Below are 12716 nucleotides of genomic sequence, written 5' to 3' on the forward strand. Positions count from 1 at the left end.
TGCCAACAGATGCACTCATCTCCTATCCTAGGTAGCTTCGAGCCCCATTTCTTCTTTTCCTCCAGGGTCAGGTTAGAATTGTTCTAAAGGAACGTATTGGGAAATAGGGTGTGCAGGGGGTACATTGGGGAGGAGGCCCCTGAAAACTACAACAGCCAAGTATACTTAGCTAGATGACTTTTCCTTTTATAGCTAAAATACAGTCACTGGCAGGCTGGGGAGGCCCTGTGCATGGGGGGCCTGCAGGTCCTCCCCCTTTGCCTCAATCCTCCCCTGGGAATGGCCTAAAACCCCCTTTCATCAACTGATAGATAGATAAGCAAATGTGGTATGTCCGTATATGGGATATTTTTCAGCCATAAAAAAGAATGAAGTATGATACATCCTATAAATGATGAACCTTGAAAACTTATGCTAAGTGAAAGAAGGCAGACACAAAAGGCTACATACATACATAGTATGATTCCAGTTACATGAAAGGTCCCGAATAAGTACATCCATAGAAACAGAAAACAGATTAATGGTTGCCAAGGGTTGGGAGGTGAGAGTGAGGGGACCATGGGGAGAGACTGCTTAATGGTTACGGGCTTTCCTTTTTGGACGATGAAAATGTTCTGGAACTAGATAGGGGTGATAGCTGCACGACATTGTGAATGTGCTAAATGCCAATGAATTGCACACTTCAAAATAGTTTAAATGGTGAATTTCATGTGATGTGTATTTTACCACAATTTTTTTAAAAAACAAAAGCTTTTCAGGTCTTGAGTATTTCCTCCTCCATTTCCATCCTGCTAACCCCTCCCCCATTTAAAAGGAAGAATTCTACAGCTCACTGGAGTGAAAAAGGAAATTTTATGTTTCTGTATTGTTGTTGTTGGGGAGGTAGTGTCTGTTGGCCAAAGCTCACCAAGGATGGCCCCACAGGGCATTGACTGAGGCAGGAAGTGTCTCCCTCAGACCTAATGTCCCTGAACTAAGAATGGGAAGAAGAAAGACGCAGCCTCATGTCCATTCAGGGCCTTCATCCTAACCCATCCCCCTGCCCAGCCCGCCCTCAGTTTCACCAGCACTGAGCTTCCCTGGTGGTCCCCAGCAGAGAGCAGAGGAGGCTGACCCGCCACGCCTTGACCCCATCTTCCTCCAGATAACCTGGCTCCAGTCACAGAAGGGCAGGCAGGATGGAGCCCACGCTCATTGTTCGCAAGGGCTGTTAGAAGGTTCACCATAAGCCCACACCACAGGCTAGGCAGCTCACCAGGTCGGAACATAGCCCAGCCCCCTCCATGCTGACCAGTCCTGCTGCTGGAGATAGGCACAGATGACCACAGGAAGCCTGGAGCTCCTCCGTCCTTGGAGATAACCCGGAACTTCATGAGACACCGCTCAGTTTGTTGTGGACCAAACTTGGCCTGGGAGCCACCCAGCCCAACTCACCATGACATGTCCAACAGAAACCTACCCTGGGCTTGGATGTGTCAAGGAGGAGAAAGGGTGTGTGGAGTTAGGGACCTGGGCCTGGGCCAGTCCTCCAACTGGATGGTAGGAAGACATCCAGAAAGACGAAATATCCCAGAGGGCTCTGTGGCTCCTTCTCTGGCCCCTAATGCCAGGAGCCAGGATTTATCTGCCTTCTCCAGCTTGTGTAGGAATCAGGACCCTCCAGGATGCCGCCAGCTTTGCTGGGCTGGCTCTGTGGCCCTGCCCCACAGCCAAGTTGACCCACCCTTCCTGTGGACTTCACCCTTCCTGGTTTATCCACTTACATTATTTAAATGTAACTGTCCCAGCCTCCTCTCCCACCATGAACCTCTTTATCCTTAGACAATGCAGACTCAATCCAATAGACCACAACTGCTTTCTCAAAACCTTTGGAGTAAATGTGTTGGGGAATTTAGAATTCTGGAGATTTCAGGAAAGGACATATAATGGTGCATATATTCCATATTACATAAAACCACCCTAGAGGGCAGAACCTGTAATCCAACACATTAATAGCTCCTCAGTGAAACATCTGATATCCATGCCAAGTGGGATAAACAAAGACTATAAATAGCTTCACGTCAGTTTAGGTCAGGTTTTACTCCCAAATAGTTTGGCAGCAAACATACCAAACAAACAAGCAAGAACAGAGCTTTCTGAATTTTGGCTTTGTAGAGAAGAGATTGAGGATCAGCATTTAGGCTGCACAAGAGAGAACCAAGCCAGCAAAACTATCGCTGGGAAAAGGAAAAAAGCCTGGGATGGCTCCTCCCGCCACTCCCCAGCCCCAGCCTCCTTCTGAGGTCGCCTGGCATTGGAGCCCTGCCTGTCCTGGGCACCATCTGGGACCCTACAGAGTTACAGGTCTCCTAATTAGCTGTGTGCTTAAGGCCAGGGACTGAGCCACCCTGCGCCTGAGGTTCCTGATCTCTTCAAACGGGGAAGGACGTGATTCCAAAGGCTCCTTTTTCCTCTGACATATGATCCCATTCAGTACATTAGCCAGTGCTGGCCATGCTGTTCAGAGCCAGACAGCGTCTTCACATCAGAGGAAGGAGCACTCAAGAAAAGAGCTGCTCTCTCAGCATCCAATGCCCCTTCCCACATGAGTGTCCTTGGACCTGCTCCTCCAAGTCCCTGGATTGTCCTTCCCTCCTCACCAGCTTGGAAAATTCATACTTAGGATTTAGTATGCCCTATTGCCCTGCCCTGGGCTCCCTTTGTTCACACTTCGATTTGACCCTTTAAATCGTAATTTGTGTATTGCATTTCTCTGCTTCCACTAAACTACGATCGCGGGGGGCAAGTCTGTGTTGCCATTCTCTGTCCTGGAGGTGTACCCCCGCGCCTGGCACACGGCAGGAGCCCAGCAAGCGGTCGTGGAGGGGACGAGCAGGTGCTAGGTCGGCATGGCTTCCCGCCAGACAGACTACCATCGTGGAAGCAGAGCCCCACGCTGCATCCGTACCAGACCCGGAGGCGTCTGTAGGAGAGGAAGTTAATAGTGCAAGAGAATGGAAGCCTTATTGCGAGTCCAGGTGGGCAGCTCCGGGATCAAATAGTAAAGCAAGAGGAAGGAGCTAGAAGGTGAACCCAAATCCCACAGGCCAAGGTGGAGGGTCTTACAGACGCAAAACTGTGGGCTTTGGTATAAGACAGGGCTTGGTCCATCGCAGACCCCTTTAAGACCAGAAGGAGGCTATTCCGGGGGAATTGGCGCTGGGAAAACCAAGCGGAAAAGAGCCCCAGGGCGAGGGCCTCCGCAACCCGCAAGCACCGCCGAAGCTCGCGGCGCCGAGGGCTGGGGCGCTGCGCACCGCCGCCGCGAGGTGGCAGCAAAAACCCGCCAATGGCCCAGGTCGCGCGCTGCCCCCCTCCTCGGAGCTGGTTTTGCTTTTCGCCTGGGCGCGCACAGCGAAAGCAGAAGGGCACCCTGCCGTGTTACCCGCTGAGCGCCCTGGCCAGGCTCTCCAGGTCCCCAGTGGAGGAATAGGAGTCTTCTTTGGGGTTCAGCTCATAAAAGCTCCTAAACTGGTGTCTGGAAACTTCTCGAGGGACTCATGGATTCTAGACGCCCTGACCCGCTCCCGTCCTCTCCACTCCTGCTATCTTCCCATCCCCATCCCCGGGGGAATGGATCGGTTCTCCTGCCTCCCTGCTCGCGAGGTCCCGTCCTGGACTCGTCTGCCAAAACAGAGCCGTGACCCGCCTTCATCCTTCGCCACAAACCTCCTTTCATTCCCACTCACAGCTCAGGCTAGGACCTGAGAGCAAGTCCAGAAGCCAAGGCTTCCCCGTCCTGCTCCCTGATACCTGTGACACACACCCACACACAGTAGACACGTGCGGGCGCCGAGTCACACAAAGGCCACGCACACAGACACCCATTCGCACAGACTCGCCTGGTCACACGTAACTCCAGGCTCGCGAAGTGCAATGGAAGGATCGCACAACTCGCGCCAAGAAACTTGAGTTGGACTTCGACTCATTCCATTTCTCTGGGTCTCTAAACCCACGTTCGTCTAACAACAAGATCGCCAAGCTGCCTGGCGGCTCTGAAGCCGGAGTCTCCTCCGTGTCGGAGCGCTGCGGTAGCCCGGTAGCCCGGAAAGCCTTCCTTACCGTCCTAACGGCTCCAGTGGAAGATTCCCTCCCGCGCTGGGCTGTCTAGATCCCCGGGCCCCGCGACGCGCACAGAAGTTGCCCAGAGCCTGTCACGCTGAGACGAAGACTCTCCAGACGCGCGTGTCCTGGGTCCCCTTCTCCATCTCTGACCCTCAAGGACCTTTCGCGCGGGCCACACTCCCATTCACCTAGCGTGCTCGTCTCCTCAGGTCACTCCAGCTGTTCCTCGAGGACCCGACAGGCCTCCGGCCTGAGGCTCAAGCTTTCATGCTCCCCCCTCACGCTAGCGCCCCTTCGGAGAGAACGTTACTGCGCGGTGGAACTACAGCAGAAAATGGTGGGCACCGGAGGAGACCTGGCCATTCGAAACTCCAATTCTGGGTAGCGGATGGGTTTCTGAACAAATTACACCAGTGGCTCGGGGGATCCACCCCTCTAAGGAGGACGTGTGAACCATACGAGAGCCTGAAGGACATGATGCTTTTGGAGGAACTGGGTCAGAGGATGAGATCAGGGACCTAGTCACAGATCCGTGAAAAGTGGACTAACACTGAAATCACGTCATCAGGGAGCCCATAGGTCTCCAACAGGTCATCAAGTCCTCCCCCATTCCTCCTTGGGAATGTCTTTAACAGGTTCTGCAGGCTCAGCTTGGGCCTTCTTCACGTCTTGCCTGCCCATTGGAATGGCCTCCTAACTGGCCTTCCGGAGCTCTCCATAAAGCCTTATTTGGCTCCCCAGTGCCCATGGGATCAAGGCCACACAACTTGCCTGACCTTGTAGCTGACTCCCACTCCTGCTTGTCTCAGACTGGACGACCAGCTTCCTTACGCACCCAGGTGCCAGCCACGCTGCCCTGCTCTGCACTGGAGCCCAAACCTCCTCTGTGCCCTTGCTCCCGCTGTTCCTGCCTGGAATCTCCTCATGCAATCCAATTCATCTTTCTGGTCAAAGCCATCTCTTCTGAGAAGCTTTTCCTGTTCCGACCCCTAAGATGTAATTAATCTGAAGTTACCACTCCCCCAAAACACTCTACCATCGGGTTTGTTTTTCCATGATTACCTCCAGCGTCCACGGGACGTGAGTTACTTGAGGGCAAGGGCTACCTGTGCTTGTCTCTCCCCTCTCAGTTCTCATTTTGGGGCTAAGTTGGATGAGTTCATTCCCGCAAGCACCCATGGCTCTCCACACTGTGCCCTTTCCCTCAGGCACATCTTCAGGTAGATGTGTCATGAGGGCACGAGGTAAATATTTCTCCTGCATCCCACGGGAATCTGCACAAGTCTCACGGAACACTCAACAAAGTTCACATGTATGCACACACTTCACACGCAAATGCACACCACGGAGTCCCGTGCCACTGGGAAGCGCTGGTGGTTCAAGCAGGGCCCAGTCCAATCTGGGAGAAGAGCCCACTGAAAGGCTGGCTCCTCCTCTAGGCTTCATAGGACTGCCAGCACGGAGCCCCGGGCCGCTCCTCTCATCTCCGGGCCCTGTAGGAGGCACGTTTTGGTCGGGCTACATCCCTGTAGGGTCCAAGAGCAAGAGCGTGAGAGAAGGTGCGCCCAGATGGGCAGGACCTCGGGCCGGGGGCTCCTGCCCGTCCCCACTCCCTTCTCTCGCGTTTGCCTCATCTTGCGCTCCCAAAGGAGGGTCTTAGGAAAGTATTTACTCAGCCGGGAGCGTATGGGCGGGCGAGAAAGATGCAAAGGGGCACCGGATGCACAGGTGTACCGAGGTGAAGGTAGAGGCCGGCTGTGTGACAGTGGCCAAGTCATGGTCCTTCTCGTGTAGTGAGATCCGCTTCCGGCTCAGAGACGTCAGGAAAAAGCAGTGGTGGCCGGGGTCTGGATTCCATACGCCCGCAGGTGTGCGTGTGTCTGTCGCTCCGTCCTTCCTCCCAGTCCGGCCGGCCCGGCCGCGCCAGTGCGTCCTGGACGAGGTGGGGCCGGCAAGAGGCGGCGGGGCCGGCAAGAGGCGGCGGGCCGGCAAGAGGCGGCGGGCCGGCAAGAGGCGGCGGCGCCGGCCGGGGCTGCAGAGTTAGAGGCGCGCGCGCCCCTAATTAGCAGCGCGTTCAGTCATTAAGGGGCCCCGCTAAGAATTTCTGTTTAATAATGGTCGCAAATTAGTTATGCTGGTAAATAGTCGTCTCAAAATCCAGCACGCTAAAGCCGCTGCCGGGCTGGAAGGGCTCCAGGCTGCCCCGAGGCGCAGGGGCGGGACCCCGCGCGGGGAAAGGCGGCGCGGCTGGAGGAGCCGGGCGCCGGCCGGGAGAGGCTGGGGCTTCGGCCACAGCGCCTCCCAGCGGCCGGAAAGAAGAAAGACGGAGTCCGAGCCGGAGAAGCAGGGACAAAGGCCCGGCGCGAGAGCGCGTCGCGGAGGCCCGGGGGCGCGCACACCCATGGAGCCCAGGGGGCCTCCACCCAGACCCCCGCCCCAGGAGACTGCCTCCACCCAGTCCGCCGGCCTACCCCCACCTCTGGGCCTTGCCTCGGCCCTCAGACCTGTTTAGGCTCCTGGACCGCACACTCTCTGGGGCCTTCGCCTTCAGGGATCGGAGAACTCACCCCCGGCCCCAAGCCCCACCTTTTCGAGGGGGAGGAGAACAGCCTGCGCTTTTCTGGTCTGTAGCGACTCCAGCCCCAGAGCCATGTCCATCCTTCCGCAATGAGCTGGCAATGGCAATGAACGGTCTGCGGAGATACACACATGTGTATGTGACTTCCCCTAGGGTTGTCTTTCTTGCCAGCACATTCTGATGCGTCCTCAGTATCTGAAGGGTTAGACTCCTGCAGGTTAGAGCCCTTCCTTTTTCCAAAAAAGACTGCGTATAAATCAGTGAGAGTCACGGGCTTACTTGTAAAAAGTGGGGAGATATTGCCAGGAGTGGAGATCCTTGTGTTCTGTGCAGGAGTGGGGGGTGACCCAGGGCCACCTGTGGGAGGCCGTGTGTGTGTGTGTGGATGCATGTGTGTAGGGGGTGGCTGTGTGTGTTGTGTGAATGAAGTCATATGTGGGGGTCTCTGAGAGCGTGTGCAGTGTGAGGGCAGAGGCTGCTGCTGAGAGCAGAGAGGAGGGGGTTTGAAGGAGGATGCTTTAATAGGTGGACTGCTTCTGGGCAGAGGAAGCTGCCTGAACTCCCCAGCACACAAGGGGAAGGGGCACTTTGGGGCCCTAGGCTACCTTGCACACTTGCAGTTTAGGCATGTACTACATAACTGATCGACAATAGGCCACATATACGACAGTGGTCCCATAAGATCAGTACCATCTAGTTTAGGTGTGTAGTAGGCTGTACCATCTAGGTTTGTGTAAGTGCACTCTGTGATGTTCACACAACATCGAAATCACCTAATGATGCATTTCTCAGAACGTAGCCTCATCGTTAAGCTGTACTCAGTTCACTTCCCAGGTCCAACCAGCCAGAAGTCAGTGTTCTCCCCTGGCTACCTTCTTGGAGACTGAATTGTTCCTGTGTTTACAGTGGCACCCTCTCCCTGACCAGGCCTGGCCCTCCCCCTGCCTGAGCCCAGGAAGCAGCTCCTCTCCCTTTTCTCCTAGCCCTTGCTGTTCCTGTCCGTCTCCACTTTCTGTTTCAGCTCTCCTCTCCTTTCTCTCTTCCTTCTCCTTTTGCTTTTCTCCCCTCTCTATAATTCTCTCCCTCTTCTTCATTCTCCCTTCCCTTCTTGCTCTGCAAAACAAACGCCCCTGGGCATTTTGGAGTGGACTATAAAATGGAGACCCCTATTAGCATGACCACTCCCAAGACTGGGCATGTTTCTCTAAGGGTGCTTATCTAGTTCTCTGCCTATCTTCTTTATGGCCCTGGCCTGGTGCTGGGGTGTGTGTGCATGTGTGTGTGTGTGTGCACACCAACTGGCAGTGGGTGAGCTTGGGCAAAGGGTGGCCTCTGAATGCTTAGAGTCAAGCTATGTGGTTTGAGAGTTGAAGTGCCTCTGGTAGCATTTCTATTATGTCTTTGGGTTGGCTCGTATGTATGTTGTGGGTCTGAAGGTTTCCTCTGGGTACTCTGGGTGTGTTTGTTTTGGTGGATGTATAGTGGCTGGGTTCTCTGACTATATTTTTTGCTCACCTGCTCCCTTTCTTGTACGTGAACTTTTGGTGAGCCCCAGCCCAGTGTATCTAACAGGCTATGCACTAAATGTTTATTGGTGCTAATGCTGTTTTGTGCAGATGTATTTCTTTTGCGGTATGGATAGCTGTGGACAGCTCTGGACAGCTCTGTAGGAGGATGTGAGATTAGGCATGTTTGTGTGTGCATCTGTGCAGTGTGGAGTGTGTGCACCCTGGAGAGTGTGCCTGCAGGGGAGAACGAGGATCAAGAGTTCTTGTGTTATGTCTGAGGACTGAAGTATAATCTGTAAAGGGGAAATCAGAAGGCAGGTCCTATGTTGTGTAGGGAAAGAGGGCTATGGGTTTTGGGAAACTGTTCTGGGGGTAGGTGGGCGGATAGGGGAAAAGGGTATACTGGGTTTATGATGAAATGGCTTGGGGGTGAGGTGTGTGCATAACGTGAGTTGGAGAGTATATTTGTGTAGATAATTGAGAGAGTGTGTGTGTGTGTGTGTGTGTATGTATATGTGTGTGGTGTATCCTCTGTCAGCCTGGCTGTGCCTGCCTGTTCCTGCGAAGCCCAGCCCGACACAGTGGAGCTCAATCAGCCGCTGCATGAATACACTCGAATGGAAAGTTGTGCTCAGCTGACCGGAGAAATCAGAGCCCGGCTAGCACTGCTCCCCTCCTCCCTGCTCCCTCTGCCCTCCCTTGGGCCAGACGGGGCCATGCGGAGGCCCTCACACTGGGCTGGAGGAGGCTCAACTCAGCTGGGGCCGGAAGGGGCCCAGGCGGTGGGAAGTTGAGCCGCCTGAGTTCGAGGACTTGTGGGGGTGCATCCTGGTGGGCTGGGCATTTCAGCCCCAGCACTTGGGGATGGAGAGATGGTGGAGGGCCTAGGAAAAGCCCCAGAGGCAGCAGCCAGTGCTCCAGGTGACAGTCACACAAAGACCTAGGCAGGGAAGGAGATGGCCACGGAGGCAGAGAAAGACAGGGAGAGGGAGAAGAGACTGGGACGTGCCCTGCTCAGGGAGACAAGCACACGCAGTGCACCACAGGCCTGAGACTAGGCTGCAAGCTCCAGGGACATGAGTGATGGGCTGGGTCCAGAATGTGCCAAGCTGGCCAGTATTCCTTTTGGAAGAAGGTAAGAGAGCCAGTCCGCTGTCACAGCCCACACTAAGGTTCCAGTTCCACCCCCACTCGGTATACCTAGACCTGGGCCTGGCCTTCCTAGTGCCTCATGGAGCCCTCCCCACATCCCAAGTCTGGCTATCTCTGGCTGGTCTCACCATCTCCAACCCCAATCCCAGCCCGGACCAGCCAGGCTTCTGTGCCTCCAATCCCACTATTGATCAGCATCCCATCCCACGTCGTGGCAGCTTCCAGGTCATTTCATTTTAATCAGCTGTACATCTTGCCAGGGATAATCAACAGCGATGGTGCTGGGCAGTCGATTCTGCAGGATCCAAGGAGGGCAAGAAAAGGGGCCGGGTTGGGGTTCAGGGCCAGAGCTTGGGTGGGGAGGGCGAGGAGAGAGAGGTGAGCAGGCTGGAAGGTGGAGCTTGGCCTCTCTCTCTCAGGTAGATGGTTTCTAGGAGTCCATGACTTTGATATGGATTTTCCCAGTTTCACATCCCATTCTGCCAGTTCAGGTTTCCGGTGCAAATCCCAGATTGTCCTTGTTTTTCTTTGAGGGAGGCAGGAATGAAGAGAATAACCCCAAATTGGCTGTTATTCTTCAAGACCCTTCGACTCTCAAGTAGGCTGCCTAGGTACACAGAGGCCTATGGACACAGAGAGGGCTCTGAACCAGAGCATGCCCGCTGGGGCCTCAGGAGGAAGTGCTCTGTCCACAGGGCAGGGGTGCACACGGGGTGGTGTGTGCCATTGCTCTGGCACACCAGAAGGAGAGGAGCTGACCCATAGGCTGCCACGGGCGCACACAGAGGGGATGGATGGTTAATGTTAAGGCCTACTTTCCTAGCCTGACGAAGCCCAGAAAGCCCACTCGAGAGTACACACCAGCAGTGCACACACTCCCCTGCCAAGGCACAATCCACACCACTCCCGGGTGGTGGAGGCTGCACACAGAGGCTGAGATGGCTTTGCCACCAGCAGAGTTTCAGCCAGGCCTAGCCCTACAGCTCTGCCTCCGCAGCCCCCTGGGACGTTGACTGCCTTGGCCGTGGCTTTGAGGAACCCAGAAAGAGAATGGGCAGGAAGCCGGTAAAAGGAGAGATCTGGCTAGAAAGGGATCTCTTTTTCCCTCACTCGGATGTTTACAGGGGCAGGGGCTAGATCTAACGTAATATCCTTAATATCTGCAGTTCAGCAGGGTAAAGGGTGAACTGGGGAAGCCAAAGAGCCCAACACCCCTCCACCCTCACCCTCGGGTCAAAAAATACCCACTGTGTCCTCCCCCCCCCCACACACACACACTCCTTAAAGAGAGAGGAAGGTCAGTTTGGGGTGGGCAGCCTGATGGTCACATCTGTGGGTTGACTAGAACAAGGGAACCCACACATGCCCACACAAGAATTGAGACCCACAAGATACACATCCATCAGACAGAAAGGCCTTGCACACACAGCATCCTGTAGGTGTACTGGAGCCACTCCTTGCAGAAGTAGGTACATATAAACTGCCTGAGCCACATGCAAATACCTGCACTATAAGCAATATACAGGAAAACACATACAGGAACACACTAATGCACCATACACACATTTATATCAAATGTCATACACACAGCCCTTTATATGCAGACCTTGATTGTATGGTGGCAGCCCAGCATTCATATTTGCACACGTGTACACCACTCACAGCAAGCACTCATGCCTCTCCTTCGGCAAATCTGTAGGTAAGGTCGGAATGTGCAGAGTACGGTCTTGGTATTTGTACAGACCTGGGTAGAAACATAGGAGAGGAGAAAGAGTGATAGATGATAGATAGCAAGATAGATAGCAGGCTGGTGACACCCAAGAGGGCCTAGGCCGCAAAGCTGAAGGCTCCTGTGGAGTCTGATAGCCTGTCTTCTGCAAAGGAGAAGCAGGAATAGGCACTGGATGCCCCCAAACTTGTTTTCTCTGTCGAGTATGTTGAAAGAAGGAGGCATTTTAACTGCAAAGGTTTGGCCCCTGTCACCACACAAAAAGGCATCTGCTTCCTAGTGTCACCAGCCAAGGCCCTTCCAGGAGGTGCTCTCCAGCAGTGCCACCCTTTCCTTCCGCCCATCAGTTCTGGTTAGTCAGTTGGGTAGGGTCCATCCAGACTCTCCACACTGTCTGAGGCAGTCAATTCTTTGGGTTTCTAGGCCCAGGCTCTGGGTCAAGTATGTGACAGGCCATTTAAAAGCGAGGGTAGGGGACAGAGCCCCTCATCCCAGACATCATTCTGTGCACCAGAACAGAGGCTCAAGCTGGGTAGAACCCAGGAAGCCCCTTCCCCAAATTCCTACCACCTGGGTCAATATTGCCTGACATGTGGCATCAGGAGGAACGTCTTCCAGGGCAGGGAACGCATGCAGAGATTCTGACACCGCGGTGCCAGACCACAGAACTCCGGGGCTCTCAAGGTCATCTGGATGCCCTGATTCTAAGTAAGAACGCACACAGGAATCTTTCCTTTCACGCAAGCGCGCTCCGTGGGCGCACAAGGCCCCACTTGCGCGCCAAGAGCACGCGGGAGCCTGGCCGCCTTTCTGCCCAGTTAAACCCCATGTGCTGCCGCGGATGGGGACAAAAGGAAATCGGAAGTCAAAATTAGTTTGGAAACGGGCGCGAAATTCCAGGCACGTTTCTCCCTAATCCTCCTCGCTTTGGAAATTGGACTTTCAAGTGAAGGCAAGTTTTCTGAAATTACCTCTTTGGCTCCTCCTCGGGGGCGAGCCCGCCTGGCCCAGAGCTGTGGAGGCGCCGCCAGCCACGCCATCCCAGGGAACAGTGCGGGGCCGCTCGGGGCGGGGAGGCCGGGGGCCAGTGGGAACCTGGTTAGCAAAAGGCGGTGATTTTTTGGTTTTCATTTTAAAGTGTAAACTAACTCTGAAATGTCTTAGGGGCTCGAGAGACTCCAGTTGATCCCAAAAGACGGGGAGAAATTTCAAGGAGACAGATGAGAGCCATAAGGCAAGTCATACGGTCGCACAGCTGCGCACAAGGGTGGTGAGGAGGGGGTCCATCCTGATTCTAGGCCCTAAACTCCTCAAACTACCTCCTCCCTCCCTGTCTCTACCTTCCCCACCCCAGCTACAGTTGTCCCCCCACCCCCCAAAAAGAAGACAAAACCTGGCAGCTGCGCTCTGGATGGGTACTTGGGTTTGGCGACATTGTGTGTTTCCCCTTTAAAAAAAAAAAAAAAAGCAGCAACCGAAAGACGCCAAACACACCCCAAAGACCCACTTGGGCTGTGGGAGGCTACAATTCCTAGGGATCTCGGCCTGGCATCTCGCGCTGCAGAAACCGACCATAGCCCCCTCCCCCGGCGCCCTCTCTGCCTTTTCGCTCAGGATTTGGCTTTGGTTCTTTTCCGAAGGGCCT

This window comes from Equus przewalskii, chromosome 14 (assembly GCF_037783145.1).
Source record: "Equus przewalskii isolate Varuska chromosome 14, EquPr2, whole genome shotgun sequence".
Classification (NCBI taxonomy): domain Eukaryota; kingdom Metazoa; phylum Chordata; class Mammalia; order Perissodactyla; family Equidae; genus Equus; species Equus przewalskii.